General features: G+C 40.7%; 1 long non-coding RNA gene across 1 annotated transcript; it reads right to left on the minus strand.

Moving 5' to 3' along the window:
• Positions 1–363: 363 nt before the first annotated feature.
• Positions 364–2,908, minus strand: LOC123967346. The gene is made up of 2 exons (XR_006824233.1): positions 2,769–2,908; positions 364–560 (listed from the first exon to the last, which is right to left on the minus strand). It is a non-coding gene; the product is annotated as an uncharacterized LOC123967346 (long non-coding RNA).
• Between the last annotated feature and the right edge of the window lie 3,256 nt (positions 2,909–6,164).

Raw genomic sequence — 6,164 nt, forward strand, 5'->3', positions numbered from 1 at the left:
TGAGTGGTCGGATAGCTAGAAAGGCGCTTTAAGTACAGTCCATTTACCATACTAAGATTACTCACTCATTTGTAGTTTATTCCTTATTTACGAGACACAGGTATGGAAATCATTTATAATATGTAAATAGTGTTGCAGGTTGTAGTAATTAAGATTTTCTTTATCTCACTCAGCGATACGTTTTTACATAGGTGCAGAGGTATGCTCATAATTGGTAACACCAACTAAACTCTCCTGCAAATTAGATTTCTTAAGTAATCAGTGATGATGATGATTCATTTCACTTATTCTGTTGTGCTTTGATGTTTTTTGCAGGTGGCTGTTGCAGATAAAGGTATAGAAATAACATCAACACGTCTCCTGTAAGTCTTAATGTCACTTTTAATGAATCATTCACCCATAATACTGTCCAGAGGAGAAGAGGGGAGCCGAGTGTCTTCCTGCTGGTCTACAGCAGCTCCACCACCAGCCTCCCTGCAGTACCCCCCTGTGATAACACATGGTAACTTTAGGGGACCTTAGAGCAGCTTGCGGCACCAGAGGTGCAGTCTGTAGGCCCACTGGAGAGAGAAAAAAAAAGCGGAAGGCTGAGAGTCAACCCAGGGTTTCCATGGTGATGATGAAGAAATCCATCAAGAGTAATGGGATGTTTAGAACAGGGGCATTGTTAGACATAAAGCTCAAATGGGGCACAAACCCACTCATTCCCCATGTAAATTTTTGATTGATTTATTTTTGTTTGAAGAGTATGAAATGTGTTAGTATGTGCCTCACCAGCCTCCCTTGTTTAGCCCCTTAATATTGTCATGTCAGAAAGGGCTTTGACCACCTAATTGAAAATTCTGCTATGGCGCCGTCCTACCTGACTTGTGAGCCATGTAAACAATTTGCCATTGCTGCACAGTCACACCTGACACTGCATTCCTCTCACTACTGCCTCTTTTAAAACAGTCTATGTAATAAGCCTGAATGGAAACCTCTTCTAGAAAATACCACTGCTGATTTAAATGGACCTCTGCGCACTAACTCAATCCTCCATTAGGGTCTGAGCTGCTTGTATCTGATGCTGCCTGCAGACCTCTGGCTGTGCTTTTACTGGCTGAGGCTGCCTGTATTTCACCTGGATCTGTGTAACCTGCTAAAAATGTCTGGACTGGGTCTGTGCTACTACTGGATTTGGATCAGCTGTGCTTGTACTGGCTTATGATCCAGCATCTACTCAACTGACAAACCTCAGCATAGCTCCTGTAAATCATAAATATCAATACTTGCAAGATAATGTTATCAGCTGCTTCAACCTCATTCAAACTGGCTCAGGTTTCCTTTAATACATTTTCAAAAGGAAAATACTTTATACTATGACATAACTATGTTATGTTTAGTATTTACTGAAAGATGTAGACTAAATCCATATTTCCCAGTCTGTCCTACTATCACAATTTTAATAGTCAATGTGAATCCACTGCTTTCCATCTTGCATTAGTCCTGAGTTGTGACTAAACTTCACTGAGAGACAGATAATTATTGTCTTTTTTTAAAATGATTTGTGCCTGGAATGCAATGAAGTCCGGCTTACCTGACTGCTGTTCTTGAAAGTCATTCTCATTGAGTTATTTTCTCCTCTTGTGCCCAGAAGGATAGTTCCTCTCATCAACGTTGTAACACTCGCTTTCAACATTGACTCGTTTTTTGTGATGTTTCACATCAACCAGTAGTTTATGTTGAAATTTTAACTGCATGTTGCATATATATTATTGCCAACTTGACCGGACGTTGCAGATGCTGGCAATTGTTGCTAAGACCACGGAGCCCTACAGGTCCAAAAACAACGGCAAGGGGTCTTGACAATTTCACTGGGGCACAGCATATGGATGCAGGGGCACGTGCCCCAGTAAAAAGGGTCTAGTGACGCCTATGCCTGTGAGAATAATCTTCAGTAGCACCAGGAGCAGAAGTCCCAGCCTGTGTTACAACACTTTATCACACGAGACCCGGCAGTGGACTACTATGTTCACTGGCGCGCTCATGGCCTGACAATCTGATTAAAGGGAATTTACTGATTACATTCACAATAGCTGAACTCTATAAACAATAAGGTCAATGGCATGACACTGGTACAACTTCAAAACAGCGTGTGTAAGCATGTAAAAACACACAGCAACACAGTGGACATGGTGGTCCATACAATCCACAATTAAACATGAAAAGCTCTGAACATAATCCTACAAGTATGCCTTCTCCCCAGACACTATTATTAGCCTTTTACTGGTATTGCTCATGGTAGCAATGATGCTGCGCCAGTCCCATGTACGAATATCTGTCGAAGTCTCTCTCGGATCAGAGCCTGATGAAGCCGAAGTACTGTTCAATGCGGGGTCAACACAGGCTGTTCCTTAGAGTCAGACTGGTCTGATAAGTACCAGGCCTACAACTTCGATGACCACAGCGGAAGACACAGTAACATGAGCCCAGGTACACAGCACCAACCCAGCTCAGCCACCATGCGGGAGTGCAGGTGGGTTACAGTTGTTATATTAACAATACACAAGTAATGTATACAAGTATAATGAAAATAAACACAATGCAAGTTAAAGCAATATAAGTACTTAATATATCTGATGGCAAATAGAAAACAAATCTGTACAAATGATCATGTCACGGTTTGGTGTGGGTGAGGCAGGTTGGAGGACCCAAACGCAGGACGCAAGGCAGGAAGAGGTACAGTGCAAAGGGGTTTTAATGAACGAACCAAAAGCGAGCACACTTACAGGAGAGTGGCTGAATACAGAGTCCAAAAACTAAGGTAGTCCAAACAGAGATCCAAAGGTAACACGACCGGGAGACACGACAAACAGGAGACCTCACAGCAACTCCAGGAGACAGCATACAATGACCCAACAAAGACAAGACAGAAACACCAGGCATATATACACACAGGGACTAATGAGCAGGGCGGGAGCAACACAGGTGAAGGACATGAGACTAACGAGGCAGGCAGAGAGAGAGAGACAGTGAGCAGAGGGAAACAGAGACTGACATGCAGGCAGAGTGACAACCGGGGGAACAGACGGAACACAGGTTACTGAACACAAAACAGACCAGAGTGAACACTTAACATAAACTAAGGTACAGGACTGGGAACAAGGACAAAGAACTAAAACGCAGGAACAAGAGTTAAGGCAGTGACTAAGAAACAATATAACAACTAGACTACCAAACCAAGGCAATATCAAATCAACACAGGACTACGAGCTAGAACACCAGACAAGACATAAACACTAAGGACAAGGAAACGAGAAGAACAGGTAAACAGAAGGACACCAGAAACAAATGGAAAAAACTCAAACTCACAGGGAAAAAACTACAACTCATGACAGATCATATTACTGTTGTTTTCAGTGAGACAATAAAAAAGCTGGACCACAGTGATACATGAATATGTGCTGGTTAGCTGTTAATTCAGACAATACAAACAGGAGCATTTAGGTACAAATGTGACCCCAAAATGCAAGGTTTGATCACAGATGTGCAGGCTGTTCATCTCTTAAATTTAAATTTGGTTACAGTAGATCTCCTCTGTTGTGGCAAAGTTTTCGTACACAGATTCTTCACGTGCATCATCATAGTGGACACAGGTGCTCTGCGGTTTGAAAGTTCCCTGCTTTGAGCGCGCCACAACATCTTGATTTTCATAAATCTAAAAAAGATAAGAAAACATAAACAGATCATGTGGTGGCTTTATATTTAGGGACAGAAGCGCTTTGAATTAAATGCCTCAGTATGCGAACATGCTCATACTAAAACACTACCATGATGTTTAGCAAGTAGGCTACAATGTTTACAATATTGTCGATTTAGTGTCTGTGCAAGCTAGCATTAGCTAATTAGCACTAAGCACAAAGTACAGCTTAGACTGATTGGAACATAACAAACTGAAATTTTGACCTGATGATGGTGTTACATAAAAAGACTTTAGTTATGAGGATTCATCCTCTTGAGACCACAAATCTGTACAAAATGTTAAGGAAATCCATCTAATAGTTGTTGGACCGACTGGTAAAATGACATTTTGAGTCAACCAGTTTGGGTTCAGGAGGCAGACACCATCTCCACATTTAAGAGTAGGCTTAAGACTTTCCTCTTTGATAAAGCTTATAGTTAAGGCCTGTATAATACTGTATATTACTAGTTACTTTTACTCCTTAAAAAAGTAAAAATATTATTACTTATTACTGGGTGATAAAAGTAATTAGTTACGTTACTAGTTACATTACTATATTACTTTCCAGTGTTTCCCACAGAATGACAGCGGGGGGGTTATTCTAATGATGTGCAGATCGATCCTAGAGTATCGATATTTCTGATACCAACGTTTCCTGCCCTAGGATCGATACTCATATAAAAGGATCGATATCTAAACTCAGTCGTGTGGAGTGAGTGTGTGTTTTATTATAAGTATCTTACTGTCACCAGGATGGTCTAATTATACTCAGTTGATAGGAACTACTTTTCAGCTTCAGAAACGTTAGCTTCAGTCACTGAAAGAGACAGTTACGACGTCACATACGCGACTTTTGGGTTTGTGGTCTTTGTAATTATGTATTTTCAAAGTCTTATACCTAAACAGTTTTACATCAAACTGCAACTTTCTCGCCTTTAAAATGTATCTTTTAAATTGACAAACATCATATGTGTAATTCAGGGCACAATTCAAACAGGATCAAAATATTTGTTGTCCCTCGCCACTGACTATCGTACAATTTTTTTCCGAAATAATGTCCCATGGTGGTCCACCGGAAGGGGAGGGACTTAGGCTCTCTATAGCCCTAGACTGCAGGGGGACTTCCCATGATGCACTAAGCTCCTCTCTCCTCCTCTCTCTTTCCTTCTATCCCATTAATGCATGTTACTAACTCGACTTCTTCCCTTTCCCATAGTCTTGGGCTTTCTCATCGCTCTCCTCTCTCCTAGCGTTTTCTGGCTCTGGAGTCTGGATCTGTTGGTGCAAGTCACCTGCTGCCCTCCTGTTCCTGCACAACATCCGCTGCTACAATTATTACAAGTCCTATTATTATTATCATTAACATAACTATTTTTATCAATAATTATTAGTATTATTATTTATTTATTTTTCTGTACCAATACTACTTTTACTGTTTGTATTTTCTGTGTGGATATTGCGCTGCCCCTCTCCTTCCCTCCCTCCCTCCATTCCTGTATTTACAATCTCATGTTCATATAAGTCTTTGAGGAAATTCATGCTCCAAAGAGAATGACCCCTTCAGCCAAGCCAGTTATGTATAATAGTGCACAAGATGGTCTAATAGACAGATTGCAGTGAAATTGACTAAGCGCATTCATGGTTTCAGTGGCTTTGCTTATGCTGTTCCAGTAGTGCCGCCCTAAAACAAACTTTACATATTCACTAATAATAAGTACAGTAGTACATGTTTGTAATGTGGACTGTACTGAACATTGCAGCCTCTTGGTTTTACTAGGAAGGCTTTGGAAGTTAGTTTTCTCGTCCTCTGCTTCTACTGCCCTGGTTTGGTTTCTGTTCATGTTGACTTCAGATCCTGGAAACACACAGCATAAGGAATAGACTATGTACATAATTATTAGTAATCTCTTAAGGATTAGGACAACTGCACCATTTCCAGCACCCAGAACAAACTAATTTAAAATGGCTCTCTTCAATGTGAGATCACTTTCAAGTAAGACTTTTATCTTTATCTTTACCATGACAACCCAGAGTTGAGACCAGGAGGCAGAGTTGCAGTTTAACACACTTCTCTGCCCTTCTTTTTCAGCAGTTACCCACCCAAAACCCTACGCAGAGTCACAGTCTAACACACTTCTCTGCTCCTCCATTCCAGGAGTTACTTAGTGAAAATCCTATAGTGACGGTGTCTGCCCCCCGACCATCGAAATTATTTAAAAAGGTAAACAGAAGAGGAGCTGTGCATAAAAACCTCATAAAAATTAAAACCACAAGAGCAATAGTGCAAACGAATAGGAGAGTTAAATGTGGACTCTTAAACATCAGATCTCTCTCTTCTAAAGGTGTACTAGTAAATGAACTAATATCAGATTATGATATTGATTTGTTTGGTCTTACTGAAACCTGGCTGGGTGATGGAGAATATGTTAGCCTAAATGAATCC

The sequence above is a fragment of the Micropterus dolomieu genome, unplaced genomic scaffold, assembly GCF_021292245.1.
Source record: "Micropterus dolomieu isolate WLL.071019.BEF.003 ecotype Adirondacks unplaced genomic scaffold, ASM2129224v1 scaffold_299, whole genome shotgun sequence".
Taxonomy (NCBI): Eukaryota; Metazoa; Chordata; class Actinopteri; order Centrarchiformes; family Centrarchidae; genus Micropterus; species Micropterus dolomieu.